General features: G+C 37.5%; 1 pseudogene; it reads right to left on the bottom strand.

Annotated features, from left to right (window-relative positions):
* Nucleotides 1-4,007: 4,007 nt before the first annotated feature.
* LOC141572339 (large ribosomal subunit protein uL11-like) lies at nucleotides 4,008-12,600 on the bottom strand (annotated as a pseudogene).
* Nucleotides 12,601-21,205: the final 8,605 nt, after the last annotated feature.

Genomic DNA, 21,205 nt, shown 5'->3' with positions numbered 1-21,205 from the left:
TTGACGAACATTTTGGTTTATGAACACCACAAATTTTATGGATCTATGGTATCATTAGATAGTAAAATTCATGCTAAATTTGCAGTTTTAGGGGTTGATTTTAAAGGTATGGAACGGATTAATCCATTTTGCATTACTTTCTATGGGGAAACCGTGCCTTGGTTTTCGAATGTTTCAGAACTCAATCGGTCATCCAGAATGGATTATGTTAAAAAACCGAGGTACCACTGTATTTCCTTTCTCCAACGTTGAAGGCTAGAGCTGACTTGCAGTTGGGTTTTTCTCTTTCCTCAGGTCATTAGGCTTGGTAATACTCCAGAGATTAAGCTCTCCTTAATTAATTTCTACTGAGGACAGACTTTGTTAAGAGGAACCGAGGATTCTGGTATCTTTCAAAATGGTTCCTTTTTCCTCCCTCTGCCAGAAGAATGAAAGGATTTTTCTCTCATGTTTACTGTGGGAACCTGGTTTAGCTCCTGGAGGCAAATCTCACAAAATTGTTGGGGGTTTTTATATTACTGATTTCCCCTAGAGTTTTTATTAGGTTGATGCAAAAGTAATTTCAGTTTAAAAGGTTACAAAACAATTGCAAAAACCATAATTACTTTTTCACCAACCTAATAACTCTCAGACTTATTTACACTAAGCCTCCAGTAAACATCAATTACTATAGCATTTGCTCCCATGGCAGTTTTTGTTCATGAGTCTCTGCTCTGGTAAATTGTTATTCTCTGTATTTGCCTGTTAGTCTCTATAAAACTGGGGGGTAGCAGTTTGCCATATCCTCACCTCTCTTATGAATCCTAGAAGAGTTGTGAATTTTCTAGTTTGTTTGGCTTTTTGCTTATTGTTAGGATGGAGTGGTGGTTTCCAAGTTCCTCACATGCAGAATGGAAAAGTGGAAGTGCAGCTTATAATTCTGACCTCTTGAAAGATGGCCTTGAAGTTGCCCTGAAAATGAAAAAAAAAAAAAAAAAAAAAGCCAAGGATTAAAGGTGCCATGGGAATAGAGATGTAGCCATCCTAGCTTTACCAGCTCAGTCCATCCCCAAACTGACACCACTCTAGCCACCAACTGAATGTAACACATAAGTGAACTCAGGCAAAACAGCAGAAGAATTGTTCAATCAACTCACAGAATCGTGAGAAATAATAAATCCTTGTTGCTTTAAAGCTATTGGGTATTGAGTTAAAATATAGACAACTGGAAGGTATATTGTTACCTACAAGTGGGACGTAATAGGTAATGCATATATTCTGATAGATCTATCTTTTGACTGAATAATCACGTTACTTGAAAAAGTGTATTAAAATAATCATTGCCAAGAGATACCGAAACCTCATATAATTCTAAATCTTATGGAACGCATTAGGGCATTCTATTACATTCTTTTTCTTTTTTTCAGCTTTATTGAGGTATACTTGACAAATAATGTTGTAACACACTTAAAGTGTACAGCATGATTATTTGATTTCTATATACATGTGAAAGGATTCCCACCATCGAGTTAATCAACACACCCATCGCCTCACATATTTACATTGTGGTTTTTTTTGGAGGGGTGGGGGTTGAGAACATTTATGTTCTACTCTCTTAGCAAATTTCAATTATATAGTATAGAGTTATCAACTACAATCACTATGTTATAATTAGATCCTCACACCTAATTCATCTTATAACTGAAAGTTTGTAGCCTTTTGCAAGCCTCTCCCTATTTCCCCCATCTCCTAACCCTTGACAACCACATTTGTACTCTGTTTCTATGAGTTTGACTGCCTTTTTTTTTTTAGTTTCCACATATAAGTGATATCATGTAGTACTTGTCTTTCTCTGTCTGGCTTACTGGCTTATTGCATTTAGCATAATGTCCTCCGGGTTCATCCATGATGTCACAAATGGCAGGATTTCCCTTTGTATGGCCGAGTAATATATGTATAATATTTTCTTTATCCATATGTATCCATTATTGATAGCCACTTAGGTTGTTTCAATATCTTGGCTCTTGTGAATAATTCTGCAATAAACAAGGGGATATAGACATCTCTTCATGATAATAATTTTGTTTCCTTTGATAGGTACATACCCAGAAGTGGGATTGCTGGATCATATGGTAGTTCTATTTTTAATTTCTTGAGGAACATCCATACTGTTTTCCACAGTGGCTGCACCAGTTTATATTTCCTCCAACAGTTTACAAGGGCTCCCTTTTCTTTGCATACTTGCCGGCATTTGTAATCTCTTATCTTCTTTATAATAGCCATCCTAACAGGTGTGAGGTGATATTTCATTGTGGTTTTGATTTTCATTTCCTTGATGAATAGTAATATTCAATACCTTTTTATATACCTGTTGGCCATTTGTATGTCTTCTTTGGGGAAAAAAGCCTATTCAGGTCCTTTGTCCATTTTTTAGTTGGATTATTTGGTTGTTTTGCTATTGAGCTGTAGGAGTTCCTTGTGTATTTTTTATATCAACCCCTTGTTGAATATGTAATTTGCAAGCATTTTTTTCCCATTCTATAGATTGCCTTTTAATTTCTTCCATTTTTTTTCTTTTTTCTTTGTTTTGCTGAGCAGGAGTGTTTTTATGTTATTATTTCTTTTTCTTTTTTCTGAACCCTAATCTACAAGACCATTTTTATTTCCTTCATTTCTTGTATATTTAGGAGTTTCCTTCTAGCTTTTGTGTGACAATATCTGTCGTAAGTTTCTTTTTGTGGGTCAGCTTATCATATCTGCCCATATTGCCTTTCAATGTTTTCTGATTTCTTATAGGCATGGACGGTTTCTGGTATGCATTAGCCCCCAATATCTTCTCCACCCTTCACTGGTTTAATACTTAGAAGCAAATGAGCCATTAAGATAGTAATCCCTGTTCTTACTCTTTTTTTGCCCTGAGGCTCGTTAGCTTGTATTTCTTTTTACTGAATCTAGTCATTGCTTTCATCAAGTCAGGTTATTGTAAAGGTCTTTACAATTTTTTCTTTTTCCTTTTTGAAGCTCACCATTCTGACTTCATTTTCATTGACCCTCTGCTTCTGTCTCATTGCCAGACATAATTACACTTCTGCTTTGGGATAGATGAATGGTTAAAATTGCTGTCTCAGATTCCAGAGCCAGCCTCTACTCCTTATAATCTATGTGATCTTGGTTAAGTAATTAACCTTCTAATCTGTATAATAGAATATTAATTGTAGTAATAGTAACAAAAATCCATTTATTAAGCACTTAAGTTGTACTTCTTTACAAAAACCTATTCAGTGTTCCATACCTTTATGACTTGAGTATTATTATCCTTCCTATTTTACCAATGATAGAAATGAAGATGAGATATATAGATTTATTTACATTGGAGTTGTTGAAAGTACTATGGAAACTGGTTTACAATGTCCCATGTTGCATAGGGAACACATAAATTGTATTTGATTAAACCAGAAAGCAATACTTTGAAATTAAGGAGCATTATTCAGTGGCTAGAGATCAAGCTGCCTCTGGGACAGTGGGAAAAAAACAAAAACAACAACAACTTGGGTAATGAAGTATCTAAAGTGTATATCTGACCACAAATATCCAAGCATCCCCTGGCACGTTCTTCAGGACCTGAGTCTGGTAGGTGTCATGGCACAAAGCTAACTCTGTTGTCTGGATATATTTGCTTTAGAGGTTCACAGAGTAGGAAGAAGCGCTAGAGACATAACTCACTCACTTCCTATCCCTGGTAGATAGCGTATTTGTGAACTCTTGGCCCTACTCGCCATTATTCCCAAGAAGGCAGAGTTTATAGTCAAGAGATCTCTCGTTATAACTCCCAGCACAAAGCAAGACACTTAGTTAGCCCTCAATACAAACTTGTTGAATGAAATGGCAAATGAACTCCAGGCCTGTGTACAGACAACTTGAATTTCCATCCCAGTTTTTTCTTCTGCTGAAGATGTAATTTATTTATTTATTTTTATTTTTTTTGGTCGTCAAATGATTTTTAATTGACGTATTTTCCTTTGTAGTACTTAACTAGCTGGGCATTCCACTGCACCACTACTGATGTCACCTATAATGTCATGAGGGTGGTGGCCATCAACATTGCAGTCCACAAAGTGGGCTGTCCCCAAGATCTCTTCAATGGCTCCAGAGAGTTTTCTAGCTAAAGATCAGTGTTGCCTGCCTTGGTTTGGCAATGTTGACAATCTCATCAAAAGTGACATTTCCACTGTGCTTAATGTTTTTTTGCTTCTTTCTCTCTTGGCAGTTCTTTGAGGGCCTTGATGATCAGAGCAGAGGCAGAAGGTACCACCTCAATCTGGGCCTCCCTGTTCTGAATGGTCAGTTTCACTGTAATCCTCAGCCTCTGCCATTCACTGATTGCCTTAGCAATGTCATCACCAAGCATTTTAGGAGACAGACACAGGGAGCCAAACTTGGGGACCAGGGCAGACATGGCACTGACTTCCCCACTGATGCACCTCAGGTATATGCCTTTGATCTTGTTGGGGTGGAACTTCAGTGGCACGGTGTGAGACGAACCTGGATTCAGGTCAACTGAAGCAAGTTGCACTGTGGCCTCCTCTGAGCAGAAGGCCAAAGACTGTAATTTATAAAGGTTGTTGGGTCTGCTTCAAAGGAACGGGTAGACTATTCCCTGCTTTATCCCAATAATATTCTGACCATAAAGATTAAATGAAATAATAAATGGGAAAATGTTTGTGAAATTTTTAAATGTTTATTATTAGTCAACATGAGTTTTCACATACACTCAGCTTTTTAACTTGCTTCATTACCATGATGAGTCACATCAATCTTTGCCTGCACTGCTGTCTCTTATTTTCCTCCTTTGAAAGATATTCTCAGTCTATAATCTGAATCCTATATTATATGATATCTTTGCTACATGTCTTACAAAAGAGCACTGTATGTCATGCTGGTTATAGTCCTGCAGTTAAAATAATTCAATAATAAGAAATAAATGATTTCTTGATCAGTTGTCATCTAGAAAATATCATTATGTCTATTGAAATTAAGGCAAAGTTTAGCACCATTGACTGAGACTTTAAAAAAATGCCCTGCCTTTGAATGTCTGAAGATTTTTTTTACAATTTTTACTAATACTTGGGGACCTCTATTCTCACAACCTCCTTTTCTCTGGTTCAAGTCTTTGTGCATTTTTGTTGTTGTTTGTTTGTATATATTTTGTTTTCCTGGCATCCACCTGAACCCAGTAATAAACACCTCTTTGTATTTCCCAAAAGAATATCTTCACACAAAAATATTAGTGAGTAATGTAGAATTTACTTTAGATATTTTTAAGGGAGCGTAAAAAACCCCTCTTAAGCAATTTGTTCTATAAAACTTACTTTGATGCTGCTACTTCCAAGGAGTCCTGTTTCTCTCACCCTTTTCTCAACATTCTTGTACCTTTTGGATTCCTCTCTCTTTCCTGCTTCAAATGCACAGCTCCTTACCCATGAGAATTTCACATTCTTCTTCAATTATGCGGAGTAGTTTTACCTCTTTTCTGAATCAATCTTGTGGCTGCCAACACTTTGACCATATAGATTGGGCTCAGAATCCAGAAGGCCTAAATTTCATACCACGCACCTATCAACCCATTTTTATGGTTAAGATGGAACTTTCTTCCTGAGAGAAACTCTTACAACTAAAACTTTCTCCATATCATTACTGGTATAGTTCATTTTGAGTCTAGCAAGCTATCGCTGTTTTCCCATAGGGATTGGAAAACAGATTGTATATGAACAGTCACAGAGCAGAAAAAAAGGCTTATTGATTATGATGTTAATGACTTATTGACACTTAACTATGTTCTCGGAATCATTCTGAGGGTTTTAGTTTAGTTACTCATTTAGTTTCTCAATAACCCAATGGGGTAAGTAGTAGTATTTTTATTTTTTATTATTTACTTATTTTAAAATTAAAGTTTATTGGGGTGACAATTTTTAGTAAATTTACATATATTTCAGGTGTATAATTCTGTAATACATCATCTATATATCACATTGTGTGTTCACCACCCAGAGTCAGTTCTCTCCATCACCATATATTTGATCCCCCTTACCCTCATCTACCAGCCCCCCCTTTACCCTCTGGTAACCACTAACCTATTGTCTATGTCTATGAGTTTTTGTTTTTATTTTTAAAGATGAAAAAAATGGAAAGATAGGGGTTAAGAAGCTTGCATAAAGTCACAGATTTAGTAAATGGCAGAGCCATCATCAAACCGAGGCTGTCTGGCTTCATAATCTGTGCTCATAATTACCATCCTACATGGACTCTCACCTGCCAAGAAACTATACTTACCCTCCACTGTGTTGACATTTTACCTATCTATACGTGTTGGCCGGATCACCATGGTGATAACCCACTGTTTAGAATAGTAACAAGTCAATCAGCAGTTTCTCTGAAACAATGGAGATTTCTGTTATAGGTCACTGGGTACCATTAAGATCTATATTGATCCATTCACAGCCCTTGGCACTTAAGGATAAGTGTTATTGCTCCTTGGTCTTATATATACAAGCACCCATAGAAATAGAAAGACATATTACTGTGTCAAAGGCAGGTAATATATAGTTATGGAATCATATCTTAGGATAACTGTCACTTAAAAGGGGTTTCTGGGGTGGCCAGATGGCTCAGTTGGTTAGGGCACGAGCTCTGAACAACAGGGTTGCTGGTTCAATTCCCACGTGTGCCAGTGAGCTGCTCCCTCCACAACTAGACTGAAAACAACGAGCTGCCACTGAGCGGTGGCTGGATGGCTCAGTTGGTTAGAGTGTGAGCTCTCAACAACAAGGATGCTGGTTGAAACCCCACTTGGGATGGTGGGCTGTGCCCTCTGCAACTAAAGATTGAAAATGGAGACTGGACTTGGAGCTGAGCTGTGCCCTCCACAGCTAAATTGAAGGACAATGACTTGGACCTGATGGGCTCTGGAGAAACACAATATTCCCCAATAAAAATTATTTAAAAAAAAAGAAAAAAGTGGTTTCTTATTTTGTTTATTAATTTGGACAATAAGAGTACAGTTAATTAAGTAGATTTTAGTTCCAGACACACACGAGTCATAATTCTGGCTTCCCCATTTACCAGTGCAACTTTGAGTCTCAATTTCTCATATGTAAAATGGGGAAAAATAATTATTCTTTTGAAGGCATAACTGAAGATAAAACAGGGTAGTAAATGTGAGGTAATAAATACAGTGTTTGGCACCAAATAACTGCTATTTATTGGGTCCCCACTACGTGACAGCTACCATGCTTAGCATTTCACATACATTATCATATTGCATCCTGTGTATCAAAGCTCTTATTAAATTGAAATGCTTGTTATTACTGATGTAAATTTTTAACAGCTGGACATTTTAGCCTTAGGCCTTTATTTCTCTCTTTCAAGAAACTTTGAAGTCCACAGGCACACTGAATTTGGATGTGACTGATGTTTTTTAATTTTTTTATTGGGGAATATTGAGGAACAGTATGTTTCTCCAGGGCCCATGAGCTCCAAGTCATTGTCCTTCAATGTGTCTGTGGAGGTCGCAGCCCAACATCCCATGCAGGAATTGAACCAGAAACCTTGTTGGGAGCTCGCGCTCTAACCACCTGAGCCATCTGGCCGACCCTGGATGTGACTAATTTAATAGGGCTATACTCTTCAGAATAAGATTCTATGTACAGTATTAATCTGATAAAATGCAATCTAAAAGATGAATGTAGAAAAAATAATAGGATAATGATATCAAAGAATGTCAGACTTCAGAATACACTTAGAGACTACCACTCCTGCACTTCCAACCAATGACAAGCCTTGTCTTTGGAACTTTCATTGTATTTCTGATATTCTATACTAAAAGCATAGACATAGCCTTCTCCTTCTCTGCTTTGGTTTCCACAGACTTCCATTATGTCTCGAAAAATAAGAGATGGGGAAGAAATAGCAAAATTAATTTTCCCACAGGTGGCAAAGAGACAGTACACTGATTTGCAGCTTTTCCCTCTGCAATATAAAAATAGAGAAAAACCACACCAGCTGCCATGAAATATATATATATATATATATATATATATATATATATATATTATATATTATATATTATATATTAATATATATGTATATGTATATATATTTATATATATATTTATATATGTGTATATATATAAATATATATGTATATATATATATACATATATATACACACACACATATACACACACATATCTGCAGATTTTTTCCTTTGGGAAAGAAATTGACTTCTAATGATTACAAATCAAAAAAGCATAAGAAGGATAGAATTATTGAGGTAAGTCAGATTAGGAATTTTAAAACATGTAAATGTTTAAAGTTCTCTTCGGGGAAGACAGAGTAGGAAATTCCAAATTGGTACATGTAGTGCATTTGCTGGCTGCCTTTTAGCTTGCTAGAGCATCATCTCCTGAGCCTTCTGTTATTATTTAATTCAGCAGTTGAATATTGTTCTGAAAGCAAGGAAGCAAAGAGGTAACTTTGCATCCTTGAATTTGATTTGTCTTTGTTTAAAATGTTTTAATATTTCCAAAATTTCTGGAGTTTCTTTTAAATAACTCACATATCTTGTAGGTACTTGAGCCACATGCAAAGCGTTTCTAAACCATTCTGATTCTTTGCCTGAGATGAGGAAACAATAGACTGCAACAGAGAAAACCTTACAGTCTTTATAAAGAAGTCTGGAGGCAGGGGATGGTAGATTTGTTGGTTTCTCCTTGTTGAGAATGTGAATTGAGGGTAGAGGAGATAGAGCATAAAGTTCATTGTCTTCTCCAAGCTCTGATTCTCTCAAGTGGCAACTGATTGGGTCAGTATATTTAATTGAACATTGGTTTAGTTTAGATTCCCTTGAGAGGTTAGCTGGATCCAATCTCTCCACCCTCAGTTCTCTCATCTGTTAAACAGAAGTAATAATAGGACCTCCCTCAAAATGATGCTGTGAGGATTAAATGAGATGATGATGATAACAGTAATACTAAGGACATTGAAAATTAACAACTTCTAAATATTAATGTGTGACGGAACAGTGTAAGTTCATTTAATGAGACTAAGACACATATTTGTGGGTTTGGATCAAGAAATTATTCTTTTAACATAGCTCCTTTTCCCTCTAGTTTCCATGTATCATGTTCACACACAAAATAAAACACATAGAAATGAAGTAAAACGTGCATCAAGCAAATTAACAAAACAAAACAGAGTACAGGTGAATTGACCTCCGGCACATTCAGATTCACCCAGACTCTCGGTTATATTTGAATCCCTTGGGAAAGTTGTGGCTTGATTTCCATTTGGGAGCCCCCGCTACACAGAGATCTCTAAGAGTCCTCACTGGTCCACCATTCTAAGTCTAAGGTCCAAACAAACTACTGATTTTAGTAAAACCCTATCCTGACAAATTGCATTTTGAATTTACATCCCTGTGTTCAGTGTTCAGGTGTCACCTAGGATGATGGCCCTGTTTCAATTTATCATCCTTCCCTTGGTCCCTATTCCCTCTCCCTGATTTAATTTCTTCCCATGACACATTTAATGTAGCCCAGAGATTACTTCTTTGTTATGTTTATTGTCTTGTCTACTCCAACTAAAATATAAGGTCCTTGAGGGCAGGGGTTTTTTGTTTGTTTTGTTCACTTTTGTATCCCCAATCTTAGAAATGTAATCCTTCATTAAATATTTCTTGAGTAAATGAGTCAAGGAATGAATGTATAAGATGAAGTGTAAGGAGACAGAAGGCAATGGAAGGATCATGGACTTGACATCCTATTGATATTATAGTTCTAGCTGTGCCTGTAGAATTGATTCACATATTTATTAAACTGATATTTATTGAGCCATGCACTGTTATGTGTTGGGAACCCCAGGAAGCTTACATCTCATGTGCCAGACAGACAATAAGCAAATGAGTTTAAGAATAATATTTGAAGATAATCAGAGACTTCTCTAAAATTTTACATAGGTGTTAATTACTTGTGGGCACAGAGTCCCAGAGAGCAGTTTCCAGGCTCTTGGCCTCACGTGGAAAGGTGTTGGCTTGGGTAGTAGATGACCATCAGCTCTGACTAGCTGTCCATCAGCTGTTACTGGTTAGCCATTAGCCACTGATATAACTGCCGTGGCTACATTGGTTGGTTTGTTGGCAGAGAAGCAGACGTCAGGCTGCGGATCGTGTGGCTCCTGCTTCCTGTGTCTCCAACCCAGCCTCCAGCGAGAATATAGTGGTATGACTCCCCTATCTATGGCTCTGTGGGTGTTCCTTTTTGGTCTCACCATGTCCTGTGTTCTTATGCGGGGAGTGGGACCAGAGACCATACATGACAGTACTGCAAACTGTTTGGAAGATGGTGGGGTAACTGGGGATGTTATCCTGAAATTGTGTTTGTGTGACAGTCATATTATTTATAGCGTAGATTTTATGTTACTTGACTTGGCTTTGAAAGTGTTGATGGAGATTATAGGGAGCCATAAATTCTCTTCCCTTAGCCATCACATTTGATATCTTTATGATAAGTTATATAAAAGGAATAATCAAGACAAGATGGTATGATCAGCATACGGTGGGGCTTATGGGGGATATAATTGTACAAAAGCCTCCCTGAGATGGTACTTTTTAATCTGAGTCAAAAAGGATAGGAATGAGGGACCCAAGTTGCAAGATGAAGGAAGAGAGCCCCAGACATGCAAAAGCTCTGAGATGAAGATGTGCAAAGGATTAGAAATGTGGCCAATGTGGAATGAGGGGAGAGGATTTTGGGGGGTAAAGTTTTAGGGATACAGAAGCAGATCATGGGTGCTCTTATAAGCTGTGGTAATAAGTTTTCTGTTTATTCCAGGGGTGAATGGGAAGAGATCAATTGGTTTCAAGTGAGGGAGTAGCCTAATTTAATCTGTATTAATGCACCAATCTTTCTGGCTACTGTGAGGGGGAAAATTGTTGGGTGAAGAACAAGAGAGGAAATGGACAAGCCATATAGGAGACCACTGTAATGGTTAAGTGAGTGATGATGGAGGTGTAGACTAAGAAACAGCTAGTAGAAAGGGAAGAAGTGGGGATTGCAGATATATGTTGGGGGTTAAACTGAGAGGACTTGCTAATGGATTCATTGTAGGGGTGCTGGGTGGGGGGGAGTTTCAAGAATGGCTCCTGAATTTTTGGCCTGATCAACTAGGATATTGGAACCAGCATTTGATATGCAAAAGACTGGATGAAAGGCACAGAAAGAAAAAAGTCACCTAGAAGAATATCTGGAAAATATGTCGGTCATTCAATGAATGGTAGCTAGTAATCCTTTTATGTTTGATGTGGATTATAAAGTAAATCATAGGGCTCTGGTATTCTTGACAAGGAGCGTACTAACAAGGGGGTGAAAGTGGAAGTCAGATCAGAATGTTCCTGTCTCTAAGATCCCTTATACTTCTCCCCATCTCAGAAAGAAGTAAATATTCTTAATAAGTATTTGGATCATGTCCCGGTTACAGCACGTTCCACACTGAACTTAATTTATTTAGTCACTTTGCCATTTGTCTGCCTAGATTGTGAGCCTTTCAGGGGGAATGGAGATCATTTAACGTCCAATCATAAATCCACAGCACCTGGCACATAGTTGGGCCTCAAAAATGAGTGAATGAATAATTGTGTGGCTGACATAAATAAAATACTTTTAGAGGTTTCCTGTGAGACAATATTGGTGTCGATCCTCTGGTTGTTAAACATTTGAAAGTAAATGCACATAGGTCTCAGGTGAGGCATTGCCAAACCTTTTTCAAAATCCAGAGGAGTATGGTGCTCAAGTGGCCTCGGGATTAACTTTTATAATCAACGGCTTTGTGTTTCAGAGTTCTGTGTAGTTACAAGATCCATCAACTCGAAACACAGCCTTATCTCTAGAAACCTTCTTTTCTACCTGACAAGTGTTCAGACCTGGCTTTCTTTGTTTTTGTCTGCAGTGTTGCGCTATGGCTAAAGGAGTTATACATGACTTCCTCGTGGCACCTCAAATTCCTTCTAAAGGGGGGTGAGACAGAAGGTCGAAGCCTATTCTCAGGACAGCGTAGTTGATAAAGGCTTTCACCAATAGTTTTTTACTGAGTACTTTATTATTTTAGCAGGTGAATTATTGTCTGACCCCTAGGAGGAGTCTACCAGAAACAAAAACACCACATGTCTTTGCATAATTTCAGTCAAATCATCATCGTAAAAACATGAATGAATGTAGCCCCACCTCAGCTTCTGTCTCATCCTGGATAAATTGTGCCTCAGTGCCATTGTTGGCAAAGCAGGGATGTGTGACACTCATATATCTCCTAGGACATGACTCCGTGACCTTTCATGTGCATGGAAATCACCTGGGAAGCTGGTTCAAATGCAGACGGCAGATTCCCACCTAGTAGCAGCTCTGGGTGGGGCCCAAGGTTCTCCATTTCCAACAAGCTTCCAGCTGATGCTGGTTCAGGTGGTCCATGGATCACACTTTGAGTAACAAGGCTCCAGATCCATACTGGGTGAAAGACATCCAGATTGAAGCTAACAGCTTGTGCACACCTCTGATTTTTAATAGAGGCTGTCATGCAGGGTCTCAGTTCCCGCTCCCCACACAAGAATGCAGGATATGGCTAGGCCAAAAAGGCACACCCACGGAGCCATAGGTAGGGGAGTCATACTACTATAGTCTCACTGGAGGCTGGACCCACACTGTCCGCAACCCGCCATCCTAACTGTAATCCGCGCTTGCCAGCCTAGCCACCATCTTCTTGCTAGCCCCCATTTGCTGCTAGCGTAGCCACAGCAGTTATATTAGTGGCCAATGGCTCACTGGTTACAGCTGACGGCCAACTAGCCACAGAGGCTTAATGTTTTATTCTGTGAATGTGCCATCATTCTGTTAATAAATTCCACATTGTTGGAAATGCACCCTTTGGCTTTTGTAAATATCATTCTAATGAACTTATGTATAGATAAATATTTGTCTATGCTGCTGGTTATTTTATTTATTTATTTTTGGACATATTACAGGAAGTATAATTGGTTTTTCAAAGGTACACATTTTAGTATGCATTTTAGCATATATTCTCAAATTGGCAAGAATTTTCAAATGAACTCTTTGATGAAGTTATTCTGTATAATTTCATCTTTGCAGCTTTTCCTGCCTACAGACTCATGCGACATTCTGACACTATGACATTTTTAATATTGCCGTAAGTAACATTTTATTCCAGCTCTCTGATCATGCCCCATCTTTTTATGCTAGTTAAATATTTTAAATGTTGAGTTTGTGAAGAATCATAGCTGTTGCTGAGGAAGGAATTTATAAGTGCATTTTATGGTGCAGAATACAAATGCAGTATGTAGCACGCAGATAATATATGGAACCTCAAATCAGACAAAATGACTTTATATCTTAAGATATGCACCCAACTCAATCAGTTGATTAAATATTATCCAGAACAGCTGGCAGCTGACAGGAGTGACTACTTTTGGAATCACTCGGATTCTCTAGATTTAAATATATAGAGGAAAAAACATGAAGAAAAAAAATCCCTTAATTACAGCTTAACACATACAATAATAATTTGGAGGCCCATTGTGTTTTCAACTAAGTAAAAAGGATTTATCTGAAGAGTACAGCGTCTTCCACTCTAACACTCTTTGGGTTTGTCCTGGTTCCTTTCCTTCCTGACCTCTATTATCCGATCTCTTCTCCAAATAGCCCAAGAGTAGAAAATGTGAGAGTGTGTGGTCTTTTAAAAGTTATAATGCTAGAGCAAAGCCATATAGTGGGAACGATATTCTTTGGAGTCAGTACACCTGCATTGTAATACCTATGTATCATAGGTTTTAGGAGGTTGACATTATGATCAAATGAGAGAATGTAAATTAAAATATTTTACAAGCTGGAGTATCACTTAGAGTAGTGAATGCCATTATGATCGTGAGGTGCAATGGGGGGCAGATACACTGTGGAATGCCAGAATGTCACTTATCTCCTATCAAATACCCACATCGATCTTCCTACTTATTTTCCACTTCAAAGCTCACCATAAATCGCATTTCCTCCAAGGTTTTCATAGACCTCCCAGGCTTTGGTGAATCTTCTCAGAATCTATACAACATAATGTTCTGCCATCTACTTGTTATATACATTTTTAGAGTCTCTTCCTGCTATGGGTTAAATGGTATCTTCCTAAACTATGTATGTGGAAGTCTTAACGCCTAGTGCTTCAGAATTTGACTATATTTGGAGATGGGCACTTTAAAGGGATGATTAAGTTGAAATGAGGTCATTATGGTGAACTCTAATCCAATCTGACTGGTGTCCTTATAAGAAGAGGAAATTGGGACCCACACAGAACTATCGGGGTGCAGATGGGCAGAGGAAAGATACTATTGAGGACAAAGTGAGAAGGCAGCCAAGGAGAAAGGCCTCAGAAGAAACCAAACCTTGATCTTGGACTGCTAGCCTCCAAAACTATTCTGTCATCCAGGTCTGTGGTACTTTGTTATGGCAAGCCTAGCAAACTAATGTACTTTCCTTTAGAATTGGAGTGTAATTTCCTCGAAGGAAACACCAGACTCTTGTACTTCGTTATATTTCTGGTGCTGAGCTAATATTATATTTTAAATAAGTAGTTTCATTATGATTTCATCTTGTAACTGGATGGAGAATGAAGATGTCAGTTCTCATAAGTATGTTTATCAGTATAGCTGATAAATACGTCCCACATCTGTAGCTTTCTTGATCCAGATATTTTGGGGAAAGTTCTATCTCTCAATCATCGAGGAGTTAAATTATAATAATAGCTTTAGACAATTATGTATGGATTGTTCAGTTTGATCCTGTGAATAACTTTCTGAAATGGGCTAAGCAGTTTTACAGAATCTTAGGAATCTGTGGCTCAGATTGAGTGACCCGTTCAAGTCAGATAGTGAGGAAAATAGCTTAGAACCTGATCCAGGTCTTACTATTCCAAATTTAGTCTTGCCTTCCCTCCCTGTCATCCACCTGTGTGGGGCAACTATATTAAAAACAACAACAACAACAACAACAACAAAAAACAAACAACAAAGCCAGCACCAGGAGTTAGGAGATATAGACGTTACAAATAATTGTTCTCTATCCACTTAGACTTACTCATTCATTCATTAAATTGTGTTACTCGCCTAATATGTAAACTGTACCAGGCAAATAACACTTAACTTTGCGACTTAGCTTTCTTGTCTGTTAAATGGAAAATATTGTCTGATTTGCCTATGTCTCAGGGAGTTCTTGGAGATAAATATCAGACATAAACACGTTCAGTTCAGAAGAAGGGGTAACTCATTTTCACAGTCAGGTCTTTGGTGATGGTGTGAGCACCAGTTGTCCCAGCACAGCCAGAGCCTTTAGCATTTACGAAGCGCCTTCTCCAGAGGCAGTGTACACGGGCATGTGGGGATCTATGTCCTTTTGTGCACATCAACCAAGGGAGAGGAAGATAATTGTGTTGGACCCTAGACCTCTGGATGAAAGAAAAAAACAACAACACCTATAGTTCTGAGATGGTAACTATAGAGGAAATAGGGCCAAAAAGACAGCATTCATTTTTCTTTAGGTTCTTCATATCTCCCTTGATTTTGGGGACCCGACACTGGTTTTATGCTCAAAGGTCTCAGATAGGAACTAATACCAATTATAAATGGCAAATTAATGTCTAGCACATTTTTCTGAGAGTGTATAGGACAAGGCCTACTTGGTTTGGGAAGAAAAGAGGAAAACTTCTATTTATATATCTCATTTAAAATTGTTTTTTTCTTATTTTAAAATGCATATGTGATTTTATAGGAATATATACTAAGTGAACAAATATTTAGATATTAGGGATGCATATTTAGAATGTGGTTATTGTTAGGAGTTTGTACACCTCCAAATATAGAGTCCGATGACAAAAATGGAGAAAACGCTTGGCTGGAAATATGGGTTCTGGATCTACTATTTTCTAGAGTCACCATTTTTCATCTGTATAATCTTCTAAGTCATCTAACCTTTCTGACTTTTAGTCTTCTTTTTAATAAAATGGATGTAATATTTGCCATACCCATCTCATAGGATTGGCCTTAAATAAAAGAATTTTATTATCTATCCAACAGAAGGAAGCACCTCATGTTTGTACCAATTAAATCATGTATTTTATTTAAAATAATTGATGGGAAGTACTTTGTAAATTCTAAATCATTATATCATAGTACTCCCTGAGTCCTATTTCAAGTGCTTAGTTCACACACACACACACACACACACACACTATCTCCTTAGAAGGCTCATTCACTATACACTTATATTATATAAGAGTAATATTGGGCTTATCTGATGTAAGAGTTAATGGCATAAGAATTATAGAAATATCGAAGTAACTAAACTCCTCACAAGAAAACAAATCCAAATCTTATTTAAAAATAAAGTCTCTACTTGTATTATACTCCATATTAATAAACATAAGGAAAAGGCATATAGCTATTACTTACTTTTTAAAAATCAAAAATATTAAACCAGTCTAATATAGCCAAAAATTCACCTTAATTATGTAAATTTGAATTATTGCATTAAAAATGTGTCTGAGTTAGCAGTTTCTGGATTTTTTTTTTTTTTTTTTAATCTGGAACTTTTAAACTATTACAAGTTCAGGCTTCTTATTTTCCCTGCATTTTGGGACTATTGGTTTTCTATAAACACTTATTTATCTCTTTAAACTATGAAACTGGAGCTTTTTTTTAATTTAAGGGATGTTATAGTCTAATTCATTACTACTCTCCTGGGGTAGGAAAACATTTTATAGACTGAAAGATAAGAGGTTCTGTCAAATGCAGATACAAATACAAAAGCAGACATAGAGAGCTCCTCTAGTTTCAGTTCCAAGGCTAAAAATAAACAGAGAAATACGTAAACTTATCAGTTCAGGTCATAAAGACCTTTTTTCTTTCCCAGTGGGCACACGATTCTTAATTGATTTGAGCTCAGGCTTGACAAAGAGACAAACAAAAAGTACCAAATCAGTTACTCCGCTTTCATTGAGCAGAAAACACATCTCCATCATTCATTCAGCAGAGATCTTAAATGATCACATTATTAAATCAGAGACTCCATCATTGTTGCCAACGGTTGTAGGCCGTGTACAAACCAGAAACAAAAACAAATGCTGCAAATCAGAAAACAGTAAAAAATAAATCTAGAGAAACAGAGAGTCAGCAAGGATAAAGTTAGTTCTATTGATTCTTAGGACTCTGAAAGCCAAGAGGAGATGAGCCTGAGTTTAAGAAGCCTGGGTTTAAGAGGTGTACTTCTCAAGTCACTCAGTTTCATTGTCTCTGTCAGATTAGTCCACTTAGGTATCTTAGTGGAACAACCTTCAAAACTGCTAAAGCATAAACTTCAAAAGTTAAAAACATCACCCTCATCCAAATATCAAATGAATACTTGTTGAAAATTTTATTCAGCTCATTAGAGAATCAGTAAGATGTTAAGACCAATTCAAAGTACAATTTATATAGGCAATTGAACAAAGAATTGTTAGGATAAGGTTTCTGGATTAGATACAAAACTAATGGCCTTGCCAGGCAAAAAAAAAAAAAGAAAAAAGTAAGCTCTGGATTCATCTTTTGTATAGAAAACATTAGTTGCATCTTTACCAGACTAAATTTTGTAAGCTAACATATCATATCACTAAGTCTGGAATCTCAGTTTAATATAATAAAATAAAGTTATATTTTTAAGGGGCTGAGATGGGTAACCACTATAACAGCAATTTGATGAACAGGCTTTATCTCATAGTTGGATAAGCCAAGGAATACATGGATAAACAGAGGTTATATTAAGTGATAGCCTCCCAATTCTGATAAAACTGTCCCGAACAAAATAACTACATTGCCAGGGTGGGGTCAAGAACCGTAGTAGTCTCCCTTTATCTGCAGTTTTGCTTTCCACAGTTTCAGTTACCTGTGGTCAACCATGGCCCAAAAATATTAAATAAAAAATTCCATAAATAAACAATTCCTGTTTTAAATAACATGCTGTTCTGAGTAGCTTGATAAAATCTCACAAGTCCTGCTCAGGCATCCCCTGGGGGTCTTGGAACATATCCCATGGATAAGGGGGTCTACTGCATAGACATGTTTCCTCACCATGAGAGCACTCATCTGAATTATCTTTCTTGACTTCATTTCAGGGAACAGATCATGGACTATTGAGGACTGTACAGCAAAGGGCAAAAAAGTGTTTGTTGCAGGTGGGGGTGAAGAGGGCTAAGAGAGACACTGGCAAGTGCCTGAAACCACACCGAGCCGGGACCCACCTTTGTCCTTGCATTACAGTGTGGTATTTTTAGTATATCAGTGTTTTTTCTTTGCTCCAGTAATCACTCTCCTCTTGCTTAATTGACAAGTGGTTGGGAACACGCCATCAGCTTACAGCAAACCCACAGGAGAAAAATCAAATCTACATGACCGCAGGGGAAGATACAAGTCATGTTCTAAAACATGAAGCTGACAGATGCTGCTCGGGACCATGCCTACCCATTAGACGGTTCTAGTGGAGGGATTATTATTCTGTCCTAATCACATATGTCTGTAGGTCACAACTCTCAGTTCAAATAACAACAGCAGTTTTCTCCTAGTTTTAAGTGTGGTTATATACATATTTTGTAAATTCTTTATCATCACTCATTCTTCAATCACTTTTCCTCAAACATATAATTTTGTGAACTGTCTTTACGTCTCACTTGTTCCTTTGTGATGGAAAATTGTGGGTTTCCTTCAGTTTTTGTTTTCAACTTTACCTCTTTCATAAATTGCCATCTCAAAACTCAGTTTATTTCTTGTTATTGTCATTATGAATACTTGAATCAGCATTGTCATACCAGAGGATATGGGAGAGAAGGATGACAATAATCAAGTAAAGTTGGTACTTGGCTCCCAAGATTTTTCAGGGAAAAATAATTTTAGGTAGATGTCTAATTTATGAGAGTCAGGAGTTCAAAAGGTTAGAAAAAAAATACTAGAAAGATATGGTATTTTCTGCCCTCCCTTTCTTGGATACATTGGGGCCTAGGGTGATAGGCTATGCTGCTCAAACCCTGAGTTTAGGTCAGATTTCAGTTGGGGTTGCCACTAGCATATGGTGTAACTACTGTGGTGTTTGGAGTTGGGGAACTGGAAGTAGAAGTGGTGTGTAGGGAGAGTCAGAATGCAAGTTTAGCAAGAGCTTGTGAAAGGCTTATATAAACATCTTCTTTTTTTAATTAAACTTTATTGGAGTCACAATGGTTAGTAAAATTACATAGGTTTCAAGTGTACAATTCTGTAATACATCATCTATATATCACATTGTGTGTTCACCACCCAGTCAATTCTCCTTCCATCACCATGTGTTTGACCGCGTTTACCCTCATCTACCACCCACTCCTCCCCTTACTATCTGGTAACCACTAAACTGTTGTCTGTCTATGAGTTTCTGTTTCTTTGTTTGTCTTGTTCCTTTGTTGCTTTCAGTTTTATATTTCACATATTGGTGAAATCATGGTTCTCGACTTTTTCTGTCTGATTTATTTCACTTAGCATAATAATCTCAAGATCCATCCATGTTGTCACAAATGGCAGTATTTCATCTTGTCTTGTGGCAGAGTAGTATTCTATTGTGTATACATACCACATCTTCTTTATCCAATTGTCTATCAACAGACACTTTTGTTGTTTCCATGTCTTGGCCACCATAAAGAAAGCTGCAATGAACATTGGAGCACATATATCTTGAAGGATAAATGTTTTCAAATTTTTCGAGTAGATACCCAAGAAAGGGATTGCTGGGTCATATGGTAATTCTATTCTTAATTTTTTGAGGAGTCTCCACATTGCCTTCCACAGTGGCTGTACCAATCTGCATTCCCATCAACAGTGTATGAGGGTACGTTTTTCTCCACAGCCTCTCCAACACTTGTTACTATTTGTCTTGTTGATAACAGCCATTCTGACTGGTGTAAGGTGATATCTCATTGTGGTTTTTATTTGCGTTTCTCTGATGATTAGTGATGTTGAGCATTTTTTCATATGTCTATTGGCCATCTGTATGTCCTCTTTGTAGAAATGTCTCTTCAGGTCCTCTGCACATTTTTTAATTGGATTGTTTGTTTTCTGTTGTTGTTGAGTTGTATGAGTTCCTTATATATTTTGGATATTAGCCCCTTATCAGAGACATTGTTTGCAAATATCTTCTCCCATTTGGTTGGTTGCTTCTTTATTTTGTTGAATAAACATCTTAAACATAGTTTTAGCATCCTCCCTTTCACTGAAAAAAGCAATCTATGATAAATAGTTTGTAGCAGTAAGCCTTAAGTTGACGCAGAATAAATGTGATTTCAGGAGCTATAGGATATCCCTTCATTTTGCTAAGACATACCTATTGGATGCTGGTGCCAGAAATGCCACTGTTAAGGGCATTGGTCCGTATCTTATAGAAATCCACTGGTAGTGGGCTAGCCTAGCTGAGGAACACAGATGAGCTGCGGAAGAATGTCCAAATGGTAGACAAATATGGAAAGGTCCTGAGTCACATAGCAGGATCCACATTATGTTGCCACAGGATGGATACACTATAAGAGCAGATCAAGGAGACAAGCAGGAGGACACAATGGGCCAGTATTTGCCCTAAATGTATTGACCAACAGCTGGCTGCCTCTATGAGCTTCTTGCATTACATCCTTTGACAAATAAACTGCACTTTAAGAGCCAGGAAGACGATAGACAGTCCCAAATTGTGTAATACACTCTGTTAAAACAAAACCTCCCAAAAGGGGTCGCTATTAAGCTATGATTTGGTGTGACTGCATTTCTCAGATCCTTTCTGAGAACAGGTTTGAAGAGGATAGGTGAGGGACAAGACCCTGAGGAATTCACAGGAGCTTCACCGGGAATCCCTGAGGTAGGGAAGGGTGTGTGAATGGAGGGTGAAGGGGTTAAAGAGGTCCTTTATCTATTTCACAGTTTTTCTTAAAGCAAGTCCTTGTTCTTAAGGCAAGGCTGGAGATCTTGCTTGGTGCAATGGTGTGGCTATGAAAATACCTATATTAAAATTCCCTTGCATTCATCATTAAATTCAGTATCTTCTCTGGTGGAGACAATGAAGTAAATCCTGTCTACTTCATAGGATAT

Source organism: Rhinolophus sinicus, linkage group LG06 (genome assembly GCF_036562045.2).
Source record: "Rhinolophus sinicus isolate RSC01 linkage group LG06, ASM3656204v1, whole genome shotgun sequence".
In the NCBI taxonomy this organism is placed as follows: Eukaryota; Metazoa; Chordata; class Mammalia; order Chiroptera; family Rhinolophidae; genus Rhinolophus; species Rhinolophus sinicus.
Note: the sequence above shows the minus strand (reverse complement) of the source record. Positions and strands in the feature narration are given on the sequence as shown.